Source organism: Podarcis muralis, chromosome 3 (genome assembly GCF_964188315.1).
Source record: "Podarcis muralis chromosome 3, rPodMur119.hap1.1, whole genome shotgun sequence".
In the NCBI taxonomy this organism is placed as follows: domain Eukaryota; kingdom Metazoa; phylum Chordata; class Lepidosauria; order Squamata; family Lacertidae; genus Podarcis; species Podarcis muralis.
This window is the reverse complement of record NC_135657.1, coordinates 28,322,405-28,342,452: the sequence shown is the minus strand read 5'-3', so window position 1 is coordinate 28,342,452 and position 20,048 is coordinate 28,322,405. Positions and strand designations below refer to the sequence as shown.

The window sequence follows — 20,048 nt, the reverse complement described above, 5'->3', positions numbered from 1 at the left end:
ACTAAGAGGAAGAAGCAGGAGTTAAGGGAAAATATATAGGATTCAGGTGACAGTATTTGTTTGCTAAGGTCGGAATTATCTATTCTGATTGGTTGCTCAGTGTCTCAGGCAAAGACTTTTGTCATCAACTGCTCTTTGATCGAATTCAGGTTGGGAACCCTGGGCATGAACCAAATTTCATCCAACTCCCTGGTCCCCTTCCGACGATCAGCTGCTCAGTGAGGTGAGAAAGGCTTTGATGTTCAGGTCCTTCCTCTTTTCTGTTCCTTGCAAATATGCAAAAAGTATGCAAAAATGCATATGATTTTGAGAGTGCAAATACATTTTGAAGCTTGAGACTTCAAAAAGCTGAAAAGAAGGAATTATTGTTCAGCTATTTATTGAACCTTGTTTGCATTCTTCTGGTATTACTGAGTTTTGCCTTCTGCACAGGCAAAATAAAGAAAGGGAGTTGGAGAGCTTTTTATAAATATGTATATTTATTTTAAAAAGTTATGTGAATAAAATGGAAGGTAAATATGAGTGCAGTTATTAAGAAATCGCTCTGAGTGGGTGTCTGGCTCTGTCTGCTACCGGAATATGGCCTTTGCCACAGTAATTCATAAAGTGAATTCTGTAACATGGTGATCCTACTATAAAAATGTCCCTAGAGTGTGCTACAATTTGTAGCTTCCCTCCCAAACAAATTGTGCTTCCTTTTGCAATGTGATTTTAGGTAAGTAGATCTAGGGATCAACCATTGCAGTGTAACTGAGGAAAGGAGGGTGGTTTAGAGATTTAGTCATAAAACTTCAAGAATTAAGAGCTGGGTTGTAATTTAGATTTTAGAATAATTTATTGCAAGGCAAATACCTACCTTTGATTCAAAGCTGCAATGCTCAGTGTTAAAATGCTAGCATAGGTATTTTTGATGCTTCCACATGGAAGAGTTAAGCAGGCGTTTTCTCTTTGGTCGAGTAATAATAAATTGACATCCTCTGGAGCCTTGGTGGCTGATGGGTAATAATTTAGGCATATAGTAGACTTGATTAATTTGTTATCCAAGTAATACTAGATTACTGTACATACATGCAGCTTTAATGAAAGTACTGTATGTGCATTTAATATATAATCAACCTGACTTTTGTGTGTGCATGTAGCACTGTATCTCCACTTTGTGATTAAAATGAAAAACTACAGGCATACAAATATGTTCTGCTGTAGAGGGATCATTGTTTAATAAGCTTGTTTTCTACCATTTGCCCTTCCCATTTTGCCTTTTAAAATTCAGTATGTGTTTTTTATTTTAAAAAACCTGAAGTTGAATTAGCAGAAAGTGACTCGACATCCACACTGAAATTAAAGTTTCAAAACTGTGACCAGCAGCCAGAACAGAACATTATAAATTGTACTTGGGGGGGGGGGGCACAAAACAAAATGCCTTAAATGTTAAAGGGTAAAGAGGTATAGTCAACATATAGGGGTGGATCTACACAAAGGGGGGGATGCTATAAGTCACAAATCAAATCATTATAACAAAAGGGGGAAATCGCATAGAAAGGTTTTGTGCTCTATAGCACCATCTGGTGCTGCATGTTTATAACACATTTAAAATGCTGTTTTTTGACTAATGTAGCTGAATCAGAAGTGGGTCTCCAGGTGGCTTAGAAAAAGTTAAAATCCACACTATTACATTTTAGGGTTATAACCATCAGTAGCCAATGTTTTAGTTTATGCCAGCACTTCCCAAACTTGTTTTTCATGAATCACTTGAAAAGTGCTGAGGCTCATGGCAGGCCACTTAACAATTTCTCTGCCTGTCATAGCAATTCTAATATGTTATGCTAGTTGCTGCATCATTTTAATTGCATTTTTATAGCTTCTTTTACTTCTATTGTACGTATTTACTGCATTGCAATTCGAATTCCATAGAATTAAAATTATAAATGTTCTTCACAGACATGCCACAGGCCACCAGTTTGGAAACCCCTGATTTATGTTATTCCTCTGAGAATTGTGGTGAAGACTGGGGTGTGCAACTAAAACCTTGGCTGCGCATTATTTTTACCCCATGAGAGAATGCTTGAAGCATCCTCTGTGTCGCCATAATGTTCAGTACCACATGCTTCTTCCATGTGGAAGGGGGAGTTTTCATGCCAGCAATAAGACCTATTTCTGGTGGTGGTTGGGCACCCTTCAATGACTGATTCAAGTGCATCCGCATGATAATAAGGATGCATTGACTAGTCCCAAGAATCTCACTAGTTTTCTCACCTAGAGTTCCTGTCATTTAAAAATACTCCCATGCAGAGTTCCTACAATTTGGAAAAGGTTGCAGCATTTGGCAATTGGTCATTCATTTCTTTATCCACTGACTTATTTCAAATAGATGAAATCTGACTATAGTTTTGTTGTTATATTAATCCATCCAATAACATTGATTGCATTCTAAGAAATTTTTGATCTGTTAGAATCACACAAGTTGCCTTAGGGGTAAGAATGAGTCTTTTTCAAAGAAAAAAAAACCCAAGTCATTAGGTATTAAATACTCATTGATTTAACAGGTTTGCCGTAATATATATTCAACTGACGAGTGGACCATGAAGGCTCCTTCTGGAGGTCTCCTACTAAGCACAGACTCATTACTTTACACACCTGACATTTTAAGTAGATCCAGATTTCTCTCCAGCGAGTCAGTCCCATTAACTGTCAGTGTGATGATCTACTATTGCCACTTTTGGTTTTATCTGTACATTAGAGTTGTCTCCTGTCTTTGAATTGTCAGACAGCATAAATCATCCCCCTGATTCAGACATCGCTGCATTTGCAGCGGAACAATGAGACTCGATTCCTTGTCAACTTTTTCAGGGAAATGTTTGTGTTTCGTTGTAGTTGGAACAAATGTAGGTGCATTTTTGCCTGTGCATTCTGGTTAGAAAACTGTAGCTGTGGATATAAGAAGGAATCACACTGATCTCTTCCCTCCTACATTCAACCCTTGCCTAAATCAACAGGTGAGCCATTTCTAAACTGTTTTCCTGTTTCTCATCTTAGGCTATGTCGTAGGAGCAGCAACTCACCAAGAGGCTAATCATGAGCCACATTAATACATAGTAAATGAAAACTGGCAGAATCTCTGAAAGCATAAGTAATTCTTAGAGTGCTACAGTTGGCTTATAGGGCAAAGGTAACACAGAACCAATACACCAACATTCTCCCCAGTGCTTTTTTTTCGGGGGGGGGGAGACGCAGGAGTACACATACCCCTAAACATTTTGTGAATCTAAGTTTGGCCTCATTGAGGGGCAGTATTTCAATATGAGTAGGAAAATGAGAGTACCCCTAAACATTTTTTTAAGAAAAAAAGCACTGATTCCCCCTATTTCATTCTGGTTATTAACTACTAAGGCAGGCACCCCCAACCTGCAGCTCTCGAGATGCTTGGTCTACAACTCCCTTGATCCCTAGCTAAAAGGACCAGTGGTCAGGGATGATGGGAATTGTAGTCCAAAACATCTGGAGGGCCGAAGGTTGGGGATGCCTGTACTAGGGGATATTTCTCTATCATTCCCATCTTGGTTAACTTTCTATTATTAATCATGTGACTACCCAAGCTGAGCTCTGACTTGACAGATAGGCAGTGTTGCAATAGTACACAGGGTAGCTTACAAGAATAGCCTTCAGTTCTTTATAAGTTGGACAAGAGCTGGGCTGGTGCCAAAGGCTGATTGCTTTACTGTGGATTGCCATGGTTAACCATGAGTTGCTTGGTAGTAGTCTGTGGAGCCATATGCTCCAGCCCCTTACACCAGGAGTAGCCAATGTGGTGTCCTCCAGTTGTTGTCGGACTGCAACTCCCACAAGCCTCAAGCTAACATGGTCATTGGTCAAGGATGGTGGTCATTCTACTCCAACACCTGGCTGCCCACCTTTGCCCAACACCCCTTAAAAGCAGGGGTGGGTATCCTGTAGCCCTCCAGTTTTCGCTTGAATCCATTTCCTCTCAGTTCCAGCCAGAGTGGCCAATGATTAGGGATGGCCAATGGGAGATGCAGTCCGACAACACTGGGGGGGGGGGCAGTTTCCCCATATCTGTGAAATACCCGCACTGTACCTAACTGATAATACATCAGCGGCAGCATTAGCCACATTAACTTCCCACTTAACTCAGAATGAGAACCAGAGTGAAATTCTGATTTCAGTCCAAATGGAGCAAGACCTTTACAGCTGTGCTGGCTTTTGTCAGGCAGGGCTTTGCTTCCAGCTGCACAATGTTCTAATTTTTAATTGTAAAACGAACATGCAGACATCACACATAGATGTTATACACCATTACATTTTTATCTTCCCTTCCTCCACTGAGAGCTCAGAGAAACATACAAAGTTATCCCTGTGAAGTTATCCCATAACCCTGTGAAGTAGATTTTTTTTTTGGGGGGGAGGCATTAGGGCTGAGCGGTTATTTTAAATATAGCACATCTTTCCAGTGTTTCTGGCCTTTTAGCCCATTTCCTTGTTATTAACTTTGGGGAGAGATCAGGAACAGGAACGGGATTCTCCCCATCTCTTGGCACCATCAGTTCTTCTTCCCCACCTTCCTTCCTGTTGAAAGCAGTGAACAACTGAATGGAAGATTCCCACAGTTATCTCACATTCAAATTGCCATATTATCTCCTATAAGTTCATTTCTCCCATGTGTACAGGACTATTCAAACCCTAATCTCTCCCCATTAGCTATGTGAGTGGGGTGGAGGAATAACATGGCTAGATTATTTATTACCCTGCTCAATTTTTAAATACCAACCTATTTTTAAGTACAATAAAAATATCCACTTATGTAATAAAGATTTAGCAGTTATCTCAAATTAAGGAGATTATTGACAAAAGATGTCTTTTACAGTAAATACCCTCTGTCAATTGGAATTTCAAAGCTTTGTATGTGGAAGTGCCTTTTATAAACTATACAGTTATTTTAAAAACCGCCAATCATGACTATTGCATGATGCGAATGTTTAGAGGAGAGAGGGAAAGCTGAGGTTGATAACCCCAAACATTTTTAACCAGCTCTGTGACTATTGCTTCATAGCCTTGGTGTTGGGCTTTTACATATGTGGAATGTTCCAGAATACAGAAGCATTCAAAATGGAAAAAACAACAACTGAGGAGAATTTTTTAAAAGGGAGGAGGGAAACCCTCTCTATGCCTCTCCTAAACCATTGTATTTCGCCATTATGTCAGTTAACAACTACACTAGAAACAAGCAGCAGATTTTTTTCCACTCTGTGAGTAATTGTCTGCATAGCAGTGACAGATGTGCAATATAGCAGCTTCTTCAGGGGAAAAAATTAACAGTTTGTCCAGCATGTCAGCTCGCTCTTTTTAGTGCTTCGGAGGTCCTGGCCCCATTATGGATGATTTAGAAATTGAGGCAAGCTAAGACCAGCTGCCTGAGTTGAAAGCCTTAGTTAGTAGGCCTCATCTGCATTCCAGTATTCACTTACATCTAGAAATTGGTAGGGCCCCTCCGGCCACAAGATGAGTGCGGGCTGACAATGCCTTGATTTGTCGAGAGAGAGAATAAATGGGTTTTTCAGAAGATGAGGAAATATCACCATTACTGGCCAATTTACAGCATTTTATCTGTTCTTCAAACATGTCACTTTTGTTATTGTCGCATGGTAATTACATAGTGAAACGGAAAGAAAACAAATTCCGGTTACATATTCAGATGGATTGCAAAATCATATAATCCTGATAAATGCCCATTTATGATACACATGGATGAAAGGTTCATTTTAATTTTGAATAGCTAGCACAGCCATAAATACGATATAGGATTAGATGCCACTGAATCCGATTACCAAAAGCAAATAGCATTTTTCCTCACTCTTTTTCATAACTAGCAAATTTGTAACAAGGAAGGTATTTAAAACAAAGGGGATTGGGGGGGGGGGGGAGTAGGGATTCCACCCACCCTCTCCCAGTCTCCTAAAATAATGTTTTAAGCAATATTGTTCCAGTGGCCCTCTTAAAAATATCGGGCTTACCATTGCTAAAAGTGCATTATTTCTGGAAGCAGCTCAACATTTGACATTAAAGGCTCACAGAAAGAGCCTCTGTCCCCTGCGCAAGGCGGGCACTTGAGATGCAGACAGAGCTGTTGTCATTAGATCTCCGATAACAAAGGCGGTGGTGATAAAAAAAATAATAGTGGTTCCATTATACCAGTTTTTATGCCCAGTCTTTTGAGCAGAAGACTTAAGTCAGATGCTAAAACTCAGAAAATGTGTGAAAAGCATTAAAGACAACCCCAGACAGTGTTAAAGGCTTCTGGTTAAGAGATGGTTCACTAAAGCCATAATAGCTCATCAGATGAAATATTGGGCTGTCTCTTCTGTTGGTGATAAATAAGGAGCACCATCCACCAGGAACATCTGCACATGCCCGCTTTAAAGGAATATAAATAGTTGGGCATGCAGTTGCTGAAACGAATCTCCAGTCGATAGTGACCATTGCATGTGGTTAAATAATACACATCGGCACTAACGTTACTCACAAGCCTTTTCAAATAAGCATTTTCTTAACTGACAAGCATCACTTTACAAACATAGAATCTATCCTTCAGAGACCCAGTGTTGCCAGCATTAATAGTTCTATTTCTTTAGAGTTGCGACCAGACCCACGTTTAAGTTTCTGCTTTATCACAAAGCTTACTGGATGATGGATGTCTCACAAATATAGTGTGAGAGTGAAATAAGATAAAATAAGGGGTCACCACAATGGGATTCAAAATAATTCCATGCTGGCTCTTAGTAGATTTGTCACGCACTGGATAGTCTTCATGGTCTGTCCTGGGACAACAGCTCCTATTGCTCCCAGACAGCATCCATGCTGGAGATGGTAGCTTTTCCCTCTATTGTTATTATTATGATTTTATTTTTTATGTATTACATTTGTACAATATCACACTTCATCTGAAGATCACAGGGCGGTTCACAACATAAACATACAAAATGAAAACACTAAATACATAGTAAAACAAAAACAAAAACCCAAAACCCAATAACCTCTCTCCCACAAACGCAAGTAAAAGGCCATAAAATGTTAGATCAGCCAAAGGCCTGATTATAGAGAAATGTTTTTGCCTGGCACTTAAAGATATGTAATGAAGGTGCCAGATTAGCCTCCCTGGGGAGAGCATTCCACAAACTGGGAGCCACCACTGAATAGGCCTCGAGTTCTCGAGTTGCCACCCTCCGAGCCTCAAGGAAGTGTCTCAGACAGCGGAAACTAATTGGCAGCCAGTGTAGTCAGGCCAACCAGCAAACAGAAGATAAGCACAATAGCAGTCTCTCCTCCTGTGTTCCAGCAACTGGTATTTGGCAGCCTGGCTGCCTCCAGCTGTGAAGGTAAAGCACAGCCAACATGGCTAGTGTTTTTGAGATACATGTTTTCTGACATACCAGACTCTCACAAAACGGCAGGTTTGCATGCAGTGGCGTAGCGTGGGTTGTCAGCACCTGGGGCAAGGCAAGTAATTTGCACCCCCTAACCTGTGGATTTGCGCCCCCTAACCCGTGGATTTGCGCCCCCTAACCCTAACCCCAGATGTTGCGGCCGGCCCCCCCTGCACCCCGCACGCTACGCCACTGTTTGCATGTGTGTGTTTTTGTGGTGCCCAGCCCCACCAGAAGCCCATGGAGGAGCACCTTGTCAATGGAAGGAGGGGGAGTGGTGATAGATGGCACCAGCAAAAATGAACACCTCACACAGTATACTTCACTGAGAGTTGAAAGGAACCATGAAAGTCATCTAGTCCAACCCGCCTGAAATGCAATAATATTTTGCCCACTGTGGGGCTCAAACCCATGACCCTGAGATTAAGAGTCACATACTTTACCACCTGAGCTATATTAACCTAGGGATCTCTAAACTACATTGCACAATTGTTATTCTTCACAGCAGGAAAAACAGCTACTGTGCTCTCCAGTAAAATTTTGCATGCTTTGATCACTTTCCATTTAGACTACTGTAAGGCACTCTACATTGAGCTGCCCTTGAAGACAGTCTGGAAATGTTAGTACAGAATGCAGCCACAAGAGGATTGTCACTTCCGTGCATTGACAGGTAACACCTGTCCAGCGGAATCTGCACTACATTTCTCCACATCAGCTAGGCCATGCTCTGTGGCTGGGAGAGGGACTCTGCTCATTGTCTCACCAACATGTGGAGAGACCTGTAGGGCCTTATCTGTAGTGGCACCCCAGATGTGGAGCTCCCTATCATGTGCTTAAAGGGCACAAAATGCCACAACATTGTTAGGATCCTGTCACATGCCTTTCCTGATTTATCAGAATTTTGGATTGTCGGAATTAGTCTCTATCTGCATCATATTAACTGTATCCTTTTAACTTTTGTTGTTGGCCTATTGCTGATGTTTTAACTGAATCTTATATTTTGCTAATATTTTTGAATTATTGTATAGAAACTGCTTTGGAGTCATTTTTAATATAACGCATTAGAATCTTAACATATAAAATAGAAGAAATCTTAACAAATATAAGAATTTTCAATAAAATAACATAAAGTAAAATCTTTCTTTTTTATTTATTATTAAATTTACATCCCACCCTTCCTCTCAAAGAAACCCAAGACAGCAACTGCAACAAGAAAAGTCATATTCGTGAAATGTGGAACCAGAGGACAGGGTCAAGGTACTTCCTGCATTATTATTTTTAGACCATCTGAATTAAGCATGGCCCCACATTTGGTTTATTTTAGAGCATGTTCAGCAAAATCCAGACCAGATTAAGTATGTTTTATTATTATTCTAAACTCTAGCGGCAACAAAATTCATCAGCATTCCTGCAGGTCTGCTCAGGGTCCAGGAGAGATGCAGAAGTACACCATGTTCTGGAACTGAGATCTAATAAAGACATTCTATTGTGATTCTGTCACGGATAAATACAATTAGGCAGTTGCTAAATGCTTACCTGCATCAAAGTCAAGTCTGATTCATTTTTTGGCTATTCTTATTTAAATGTGTCATAAATATGACTAGGTGCCAGCAGCCTAAGCAACCAGCCTACAGCTAAATCTGCTCTGAAATGATTAAATTATATCTGCCTGAACTTCCCTGACCATGTAATCACTTAAAGATTTACAGTTTTAGGTCAGGTATTACAGGTTAGATTATAGTTATAATAAGCCTGAGGTTGATGCAGGTGAATATTATAAATGACTGGTATCATTTTAAATCTTTTATCCAAAGCGGTGTGTAGCTAATGAGGTAACCTTGCTCCCCCTCCTGAATTGGACAACCAAATCAATACATGGCTTTTCTTGAGGCCTGGCCTAGACTATACTGTCACATACAGGAAACAGTGCAGTGAGTTTAACACCTCCATGCTGTTGTCTAGGCTCATTTCCTCTTTCTGGGGGAAACTACCACATGGTGGCAAGTAGATTATTTGCATTATTATTCAGTGAAAGAAGGGCTGGTCCCATAAAGCTTGCTGCCTGAGATTAAGGACAAAGTGATACACTTCTCCAATACCATGTACAGAAGCTGACGGGATTGGTAGATGAATCCTATTTCAACCGGCATTAGCTGGAGGTCCCGTAATCACAGTGGCTGGGTGATGGTGTGTGGGGACAGCTTGGAATAAGCTCAGTTCCCATCCGTTTAGTTGCCTACCTCCACTTCCCTGCTAGCTTGCCTAGGCACTGAGAGCGCCAAGCACCCAGGCGCAAAGGCAGAGTGTAAATAAATTTAAGGAGGAAGAAGAAGAGAAGAAGCCCTTCTCAGAAGCAAGGTGTTTTGGGTTTTGGTTTTAAATAAAAGATTTAAACATTACGTGACAAATCTGGGGTTTTTTTTTCTTTTTCTTTTTCAGACTCTTTTCCACACACATGTACAAACACACAGAGAGAATATTTAGTGAACACACAAACTGTGTCACTAAGTGGAAGAATGTTTGGCACAACTAATCAAAATTCATTGGAAAGGAATTCTCTGAGAAATTTCCTGTGAGTTTTGTTTTTCAGCCATCTAAAAACTTTTGGAGAACTCTTCCCACATCCCACCAGAGAATATCTGGTGAATCTACCTAACCACCCAAATTTCACCTCTTGCAATTTGGAGAGAACATTTTGGGAGGCCAGTTTTGTTCAGACCGTAGCCAACCCACCTAACCCAACAGAATGACATCTATCTCGTTGTATGCCAGATGGTAGGTTACAAGCCACAGGCTAGCCATTACATGAAATGGGGTACTAGAGGGATCCTTGAGATGATTCAGCAGGGCTGTTCCATTTTGAGAGAGAGAGAGAGAGAGAGAGAGAGAGAGAGAGAGAGAGAGAGGGAGAGAGAGTTTTACATGGGCTGAAAGCCTGATTGAGAAGCCAATGCAGTCTGCATGGGCATCCTAATGGAAGAGGGAATCCTTCCTCAGATAAACCATAATCCCCAGATTCCCAGCTTGCTTTCTTTTTTTAAAAAAAAAATTCTAGCATTTGTAAAACCTGAGATTTGAGACACGATGTCCAGGCACTGTTCTCATTTTTGAGAAGTTAGCCTGCTCCCTGCTTCAGTTTTTTTCTTTCCTCCTGCACAAACACACACACATCCTGTCAATACCCATGCCAGGGTGTACACAACCCCTGCCATGGAGAAGCGCCATAGTTCAGTGACACAGCATATGCTTTTGATGCAAATGGTTGCAGATTCAAACCCTGGCATTTTCAGATGTGGCTAGGAGACACCCGAGCCTGAAACCTTGTTGGGCCACCGCCCACCAGCGTAGACTGGGATAGTCAACATGGTGCTCTCCAGATGTTTAGGACAGTGTTTCCCAACCTTTTTTGGGCAAAGGCACACTTGTTTCATGAAAAAATCTCGAGGCACACCACCATTACAGCCCCGTGACGTCAGCGCGCAGCGTCACGCCGGGAGGGACGCACGAAAGTGTAAGTTTCAATTTTTTCCCCTCCCCCTTGCCTTCCTTCTGTGCCAACCGCCAAAAAGCCAAGAAAAAAGCCAAGACTTTAGGGCAGCAGGTCGACACGGAAGAAGCTCCTACCTAAGGACAGGTGCGACGGCCGTGTCCTCTTCTGCCACACTTGGCAGCCCTGCCTCACGGTCGTGACTCCCACCCTGATTTCTCCCCGCAGGTCGAGCGGCACAGGCAGCCCAATGTGTCCAGCCCAGACACAAGCCCCGCTTCCCCACTCTAGATCCTGAATGCGACCAAGTGCTCTGGACTCCCGAGCAGGGTGGGAAAGAGGACTCGCATCTGGTAGCCTCCGGGCTCCTCGCCTGCTCGAGGGATGGCATTGCAGGCAAGCTGCCGGCCGTCGCCATCGCCGCCCCCTCATGCGAGTGGACCTGCCCGGAGTGGTGGGCCGGGGGAGGCTCGCTCTCTGTGGGGATGTGGCCCGCACGCGCGGCCCCGCTTCCTCCTGCCCAGGGCTGAGCTCCTTACCCGCGATCTTGGTCTCGCGCACGCGGATCCCACTTATTCTGAAGCTCGCGCCACTAGCCGGGGCTCTCACACCGTGCCAGGGCGAGGCGGCGCGGCCCACTGACGTCATCGCGGCTCGCCGTCGCCCTCGACTTCCCTGTTCCCTCCCCTCCCTCGGGTCGCCATGGTTACCGAGGACTGCAAGCTGCTCGGGCGAGCGTGGGGCATTAAGTGGGAGAAGGAAAATTAAAATTAAAACTCGCCTGAGGGCCGCCTCTCCAGATATCTTTCGAATTTTTTAATTTTTCCCGCGGCACACCAGGCAACGTCTCACGGCACACTAGTGTGCCGCGGAACACCAGTTGGGAAACACTGGTTTAGGACTACAACTCCCATCAGCCCCAGCCAGACCTAACATGGAGAGTTCTGGATCCAACATATAAATCTGACTAGGGGCCCACATATGTGCAAGTCTATGCACATTCCAGCTCAGAGAAATGTGCACTAATCCCCGTTGGACACCCAACAATCCCACCCTCCGTTTGGGGACACACATTGCTGTCTCTTGCACCAGAAGAAACATGATTTGTCAGCAAGGCAAGTTGCTCTTAAGAGCGGGATTATCAAAATGAGTGCTACTAGGTTTTTGGATATGGGCTAGAAAACAAATGTATGTTGTTGTTGTTTTATGAAAAACAACAGCAATGCTGAAACCCCACCAATCATTTGCTTAGTATAGAAGGGCAGGAGCAAGCAATGAATCCAATCCTGGCTAACTTAATTAGTAGATATTTAAAAAATGAACCACCCCCCCCCCTAAGCAGTGCACATATCCCTACCTATTGGTTTGGATTGGCCAATTGGGGAGTTGTACAGACAACACTCATTTACATGCATGAATGCGCATGCTAAGAATCCCACTAAGAATGTGTGTGCTCCAGGCATTGTTGCAGAAAGATGCACTAAAAGAAACAGCTAATTTTCCCAATGCCATTCCTTTCCTAATGGCTGGGTTTTGTGTGTTAATGTTTCTATTGTTTTAATATTCTTGCTTTTCTCATTCATATTCTAAGAGATTATTGTTAGTGCCAACTCATTTGATTTATCATTTAGCGAAAGCACTTGTTCAAAAAGTCAGCACTGGATATTAAATGATGATTGCCTGCAATGAATTTCTTCTCAACATCTGCAAAGACAATTTTGCCTTTTCTTCTGCCACTTAACTCTAAGTGAGAGATCTTAAGCATACTTAAATAGGATTCATAATATCAAGCTCACAGGAAATTATCTCTAAATCTGGGTTGCTGTAAAGCTATAAGTAAAATTATCTGCTTAAAAATAAAAAGGATTTCTGAGAAGAAAAACAGAAGAAAAAAATATTCCTATTTCTTATTATACTATTATCGGTCCAGCAAGTTGTTATTTAGTGAATCAGAGTTTCATCTGGTATAAATACCATTTCAGGAACAATTTTTTGCTTTTAATATTATATTTGTGTATTATGCCTTCTCCACTACAGTGTTGTGAAACCATTCAGTAACTAAGAGTACAATCCTATATAGGTCTACTTAGAAATTTCATTGGGTTCAATGGGGCTTGCTTCCAAGTGGTTACACAGTTGTAGATTGCAATCCACTAAAATGGATAAGAATTCTGAACATACATTTTTTGGGGGGGAGGGGGGGTTAATACGCATGCTTTCCCCAACCTCGTATCCTCCAGAAGTTCTGAGTTCCATTTCCCAAAAACCCCAACCAGCATGGCCAATGGTCAGGAATAATGGAAGTTCTGGTCCAACAATGTTTTGATTGCATCAGGTCAGGGAGGAATGTTCTAGTCCACCACACACCAATATATCTCTGGTAACAAGAGCTCCCATAATCATTTCAATGGAGGGAAAGCGCCACACGTAAAATTGCTTTCTATGTGCAGAGTTGCCCAACCATTTGGAAACTGCTATGCAAGAGGAGTACCATTTGCACACTGATGGGCTGCCACATGTACACCCATAACTGAAGCCTATTAGGATCTTCTTGACCTGAAGTGGGGAACCTGTAGCCTTCCATAAGTTGCCAGACTCAGCTCCCAGCATCCCTAACTATTGGCCATGATGACTGGGGCTGATGGGAGCTGGATCCAACAGCATCTGAAAGGCTGCAGGTTCCCTATCCCTTGACTCATCATGACAATTGCCAACTGGCCCATGCAATTGCTCTGTCGGGTCTGGCAGTGTTTATGTATGAAAACCCAGTAACCTTTTGGACCCTGTGCTTGGACCCTCCAGATTTTTATTCCTAGTCTCAGTGCCTCTCCTACCTAGAAGGCTGGAATTTTTAAAACAGAAAGCTGCCCGTTCTACATGCTAGCAAGAACACTAGAAATGGCCTGGGAAAAGTGGCAGAAGTGTGTTTTCTTGTGTTTCTCTTCCGTTACACTACTGGCTGTTCCACAGATGCTTGCCTTACACAGCAAATACAGGGATAACTCAGTGGCAAGTTGTAGACTCAGGGACAGCTGTAGCAGCTCAGTAGATAAAACATCCAAGCAACAAGAAAAGTTGCCAGCTGTTCAAAACTTTACATCAAAATGCTGAAGGAGGACAGAAGCCAGGAATTTCCAGAGTGGTGGTGGAGAGAAAGAAAGGGCTAAAAAGAAACAATTTGGAGGTCTAAATTGTACAAATTAAGTACAACACAAAATCAATTTTAATTCACATTGATTCTAAGGCAAACACCTAATTACAGTGAATGGCCAAATTATTCCCTACATCGAAACGTAAGTAAAGAGATGCTGCATCTCCATCCTCATGCTCGTTTTAGTTGTTCTCCTTCTGTGGAAAATTTCAACAGATTTTTTTTTATTGCAAAATATTGCATAGAAGCCTTATGAATTTCATTTGAGTTTACATCTAAATCACTTTGTTAACAACCAGAGCATTGAAGAAAACTTTAAATACTGAATGTATTGTTGTAGTATCTGGGGCAAGGAAGAGTGTGAGTTACTTAAGTCCAGACTTTATAGTTATTATTAATAGCAGCTGAAAATTTATTAATAAAGAGAGGGCCATCTTTACCATTCAGCAATAAAATTCTTTGTCCGATGCTACATTGCTGACTATGAAAAATCTCTTGTAGCACAAGAGAGTATTTTGTAGTGTTCCAATGATGATGGAGATGCAAATCTGAAAGCTAAGCCATGCCCATCTAACTGAACACGGAGCTAATACCAGGATACCTGTTAACGCCATGGTAAATCCTACAATCTACAGTGAACCTGAATGAAGACTGTGGTGATTATTGGTTCAATAGCTTTTAGTGGCTCCTCCTGAGCCAACGGGGTCTGTTGTAAAAATGTGTACTTAGGGACTCTTAAATATATCTTATTTATGACTCAACGGACCATAACTGCTAAGAATGAGATGTTGCAATCTATGGTGTAAATCCTTCTTGGTTCTCCAATAATTGATCATTATGTCAAGGGCTGCTTTGTGGCTGCCTTTGACTGACGTGCTACAGCCACGTATGGAGTTCTGCCACAATGGGTCTTGTCTAACAAATTTTAGTAGCACCTCACATTTTGAGACTGGTTTGTATACTTATATTTTCCCAATTTATCGTGAGCATAGTTTCAGCAAAGGCATTTGAGGCCAAAGAGAGAGAGAACATTTTTTAAAAATCTGCACTGGATATTTTTGGATCAAAACTTGTTAAAGCATGGAAGAGAAATCCCACTTTAATTGTGAAAGTACTGAATTTCCGGTAAAACTTTGCATGATCATTCCATTTTTGTTCCCTTTGAGTATTGCTTCATCAGTATTGCTTTCTCCACTAGCTGCTGCTTGCCCACCAGATTTACGGCAGCACAACTGATTCTGCTGCAGTGGGCACTAAGCCTAGGGAGCGCTGCAGGGCGTCGCAGCTATGAAATAGTGAATTGAGCAGATGAGAAGTGCTGGGGAGCCAAATTTTGGCCTCAGACAGGGCGCTGCTGAAATTTGAAATACCAAAGTCCGCCCCCGTGTCCACCCCCGTTCATTTCCTTAGATTCAGCACAGGAATGATCCCACCTAATAGGAAAACAAAAAAATGTTATATTGCTATGTCTGACATAGTGACATCATTGGGCATTAGGAAATATGATCATAGCCAATCAGATTTGGCTTCAAACTGGCATCACCGAAGGCAAATGAGCAACACTGAAAGTGAAAGCAATTTCAAGAAATGAGCGAACATTTATGCAAGGATTGCCAAAAGGCACCAGAAAAAAGAAGTGCTTTATATCATTGCAAAAAAAAAATGTTCACAGAAAACAGCAAGTAATTTTGTGTCAACCCAAATTTAATGTAACTGCATGATCCACTTTGTATTTTACATTTTTTTCGAGTTTAAGCTTAGCATGCCACATTCCAGACTAGAACTAATTTTTATACACAATGATCATTTCACAAAGAATGCAATTCATCCTTTACTGACATTAGATATGGCTCTTTCCCCGATTCCAAATCAAACTGCACTTTCTTTCCTCGATTAGTTAAATCACTGATTTTAAATTCTCATGGTTGCCTTTCATTGATTCCATTTAGACTTGTCTTTGTTGTTTTGAAAAAAAAAGTTTGAACTTCCAGTGCTGCTATGTGTTGCCTAAGGAGCACACAAAGGTTTAGATTGCATCTTTTCAATGCATTATGGCACTGCAGCCTAAAGCCATTACTTGTTTTTAACTGGCAACCTGCCTGTACGAATGGAGGAAGCAGATTGCCTCTTTGGTGAACACTTAGACAAGGTACTGATTTAACAACAGTGGACAAGCAGCTGGGAGCTGGGCTGTCAGCCTGTCACACACTGACAAATCTGTTGTTCATATTCAGGCAGGATGTTGCAGTTAGATTGCCATACGTACCATCTATCTACTACAGGCATGCAAAGAGTAGCAACATCTCCTGCCTACCCAGGGACAACATGCTGTCTGTGGTACATCTTTATGAAGGAATCCGAAAAGGAAAATGTATTTGCTTTTATCAGTCCTGGTCTTAATACATATGAGCAATAAGACTGTTAGTTCTATATTTTCCCTGCTTTTTCCTGCTCTAGTAATGTGCCCATTCAATGTTAGAAGCTGCATGTGTGGGTTAACTCACTTCTTTTATTACAAAGCTTTTGTAAAGGTAAATGTAATAGTCATCTAATTGTAAATACCTAGAGCTGCTGATTTCCCCCCCTCTTGGCAAGGCTGCTATGCATGGCAGGCAAAAATTTAGCAAGAATGAAGATGAAAACAATCACCAGTTAATTTCTACTATATATGCATTTAAAAGCACTGGCAGTGAAGTGATTTTCCTGAAAAAATGTGTATCGGAAAATATTTGGGAAATTTTCCTATGCAATTTGCATAGAGTGGTATGCAACAGAAAATTTCTGATGTGGTCTAAAATAGCCTGTGTGTTTTAATTGTATTTAGTAAACAGCCAAAAGCTGAACACTTTGAACTACCATGCTTGCATAATATTTGTTTGCAATTGGTATCTATTCATTGTTCCAATAAAAACAGAAAACATTACAACCCATATCACTGGGCATTGGAGCTTGTTTTACATGAATAAGCATGAATATAGGGGCAGTATTTATGGAATACTCTCACACATTTGGATCTGATGATTTCTGTTCCCTGCCCTTTTCTGTTTTGTCCTTTACACGCACCCTATGAGTTTACAGTCTGGGGCTTACATGGAGTCTGGGCCATCCTGTAGGCAGGAGACTGCTTGACTGAATGCTCTTGTGTTGGCGTGTATTCAGAACTCACCACATAGAAAAAAGTAGAATGTCAGAAAATGGCTAAGCAAGAGCCCTTCTCTAATGACACACCTCTTTGCTTCATGCAGGGATTTTGCTTGCCTAGAAGAAGATCCAAGGATGTCCAAAGACAGGACCATCCCTCCCCACTTTTCTCCTTTAGACCAGCGTGCAACACAGTAGGAGCACAGATGCACTACTGGTGCCTACAAATCAATAGCTCCAGATTATCAAACAACACACAAGCAGAGTCACAGCAGAAGGTATCTGACTTTTAGAAGATAACGGAAGGCAGCCCTGTATAGGGAAGTTTTTAATGTTTGGTGTATGACTGTGTTTCAATTTGTTGGAAGCCACTCAGAGTAACCCAGTCAGATGGGCAGCATATAAATAATAAAATAATTCATTATTATCATTATCATTATTATTTCCTAGTATCACTAGTCAATATGGCTTAGGAGAAAATTCAAAAGTGGAAAGTCTCACATGAAATAAGTTTTGTTGTTTTTTTGAGCGGGGGGATTCACTGACATAAGTCTCTCATCTCGGCTGAGCCAGTGCAATTTAGGTTTGTGTAATTTACAGGGGATTAAGTCCCCCAAAGGGGTGTTCTGGGGGCAGGGTGGGGGTGGAAAGAGAGACTCATGTACACCTTGGTCATGTTACCTAGGGCCCAATCCTCAAAACCTAGGCCCTCACTCTCCCACCAGCTCAGCCAGCCCCTCCCAGAAGGTTCTGAATGAAGTCTGGAATAGGGATACCTTCCACTGGAGTAAATTACGTTGGCCTAAATTACTCTGGCTTTCTATAGTTAGAATTTGTCTGTTCATGTACAAAGTATAAACCAATTGAAAATCAGATGGATAAAATCTTGTGGAAGGTCAACTTAATACAAACAGAAAACAAATGTTCCTTTTCTCATGATTCTAAAGGAGGAAAATCCTTTCTGAGCCTTTCATGTGATTTCGCCCCCCACCCTCCACCACTGCATGTGTCTCCGTTTTTGTATGCAATGAAAACATCATTTCCCCCATCTTCATAAAATCACTTGATGTTCTCTGCTCAGCACTGAGATCACACTGAATGTTGATTGACAGAAAGATTACCTAATAAACCTTCACCACAAACTAATTAATCACTTTGAATACAACGCTAAATTGGCAAGCATTAAAAAGCAAAGGAGCTGGGTGTTGAAGACCATTTCCAAATGACCTTAGTTAAAAGCCAAGTACAGCCTGGTGAAAACACCAGTACTGTAATGCCGCACAGCAAATAAGCAGTACCAGATTTGCCTTGTTTAAATGAGGAAGGAATTAGAGGGAACTAAAAACAAACCCCACACACACTGAATACGCTTCAGCAAAGGGGAATGTTATAGAACTGGCCTATGAAGCAAGAGTGTGCAGCTCTTTAGCCAGTTTGGTTTAGTGGTTAGAGTGCCGGACTAGGACCTGGGAGACCAGGTCCAGGTTCAAACACCTACTCAGTCACAAAACTTACTGGGTGACCCTGGGCCAGTCACTATTTCAGTCTACCCTACCTTGGAGGGTTGCTGTGAGGGTGAAATGGAAAGCGGGAGCTGGATACACGCCACTTTGAGCGCCTTGGAGAAAAGCTGAGATGTAAATGTAATAATAAGCAATATAGACTCAGTGCTGGCGTTTATTTTTCTTACAATGTGATAAAATGGCTAAAGGCAGGGAAAAGCAGCTGGGAAAGGCACAAAGTGAGGCGGAATATTGAAAAAAATAGAGGAATGGGAGCATCCATAATTTTTTGTGCAATGAGGATTGCCAACTTCTCATCCAGTCATCCTAGTTCTTCTTTTAAGAGCAGTTTGATATGAAGCTCTCGACATGTTTGCCTCCATGCTCTGGAAATCTTCACTTCCTAACATCTGCTTATCAGGCTGCATAAGAGCAGGCCAATCTATTAGTTCCTGATATGTAGAACCTGTTTGTAGATCCCCGCACTTGTTTCCTTGCCAATTCTTTCAGGGTATACTTAAATAGTGAACACATATTCAGCGTTACATATCTGCTATCTGATCCTATGCGTCTTTAATTGGAAATAAGCTTCAGTGAGTTTAGTTGGATTTACTCTGAAGTAAATGAGCATATGATTGCAACTTAATTTTTTTAAAGTAGTTAAAATGGTTAATCAATCACCACAATGTTAACTAGGGTCAACCTAGTTAAAACAAACAGGCATGACCTGTTCCTGTGCCTTAAAAGCAGTGATCAGCAGGTGACTTTTCCACAGGATAGAAAGGAGCATGATCACTCACTAATAACCAGCACAAGTGAACCGACACTATGGAGACCAGCTGGAAAGCTGGCAATGCTAACATTCAAATGTAAAAATTATACATCTCTCTGCAAATCTTTTTCATTGCATTATTTATTTACTTATTCCTAAAAATATAAACACCTTCATCTAAAAATGGATTTTAGGGTGGTAGACCTACAAATATCATATAGTCATTTCCCTTGCTCAAACCAATTACACCATGCATTGAAATTGTGGCTTCCCTGCAGTATTCCACTTGAGATGTGCAAGTACAAGGCACTGAGGGGAGGGAAATTTGGCTACTGTAAGCAGAGTCCAGATACATTCATAAAACAAACAACTTTCCAAAATATGTACATAGTAGATTACAGAGTGAATGCCGTTTAATGGTGAGGGGTTGATGGGCTGGAACTTGGAGGAGTGAAAGGGAAACTGGATTCAAATTGCTACTTGGCCACCATGCTCGCTGGAGAGTCTTGAACCAGCCATGTTTTCTCTGCCTAACCTCTGCCTCACAGGATTGTTTTAA

General features: G+C 41.6%; 2 long non-coding RNA genes across 2 annotated transcripts in view; one reads left to right on the top strand and one right to left on the bottom strand.

The window, feature by feature from the left end:
• Positions 1-20,048, bottom strand: part of LOC114594665 (uncharacterized) — a 68,405-nt gene that overhangs the window by 32,009 nt on the left and 16,348 nt on the right. The window lies entirely within an intron of this gene.
• On the top strand, positions 1,455-17,594 carry LOC144324881 (uncharacterized). The gene is made up of 3 exons (XR_003706043.2): positions 1,455-5,261; positions 8,624-8,693; positions 17,320-17,594. It is a non-coding gene; the product is annotated as an uncharacterized LOC144324881 (long non-coding RNA).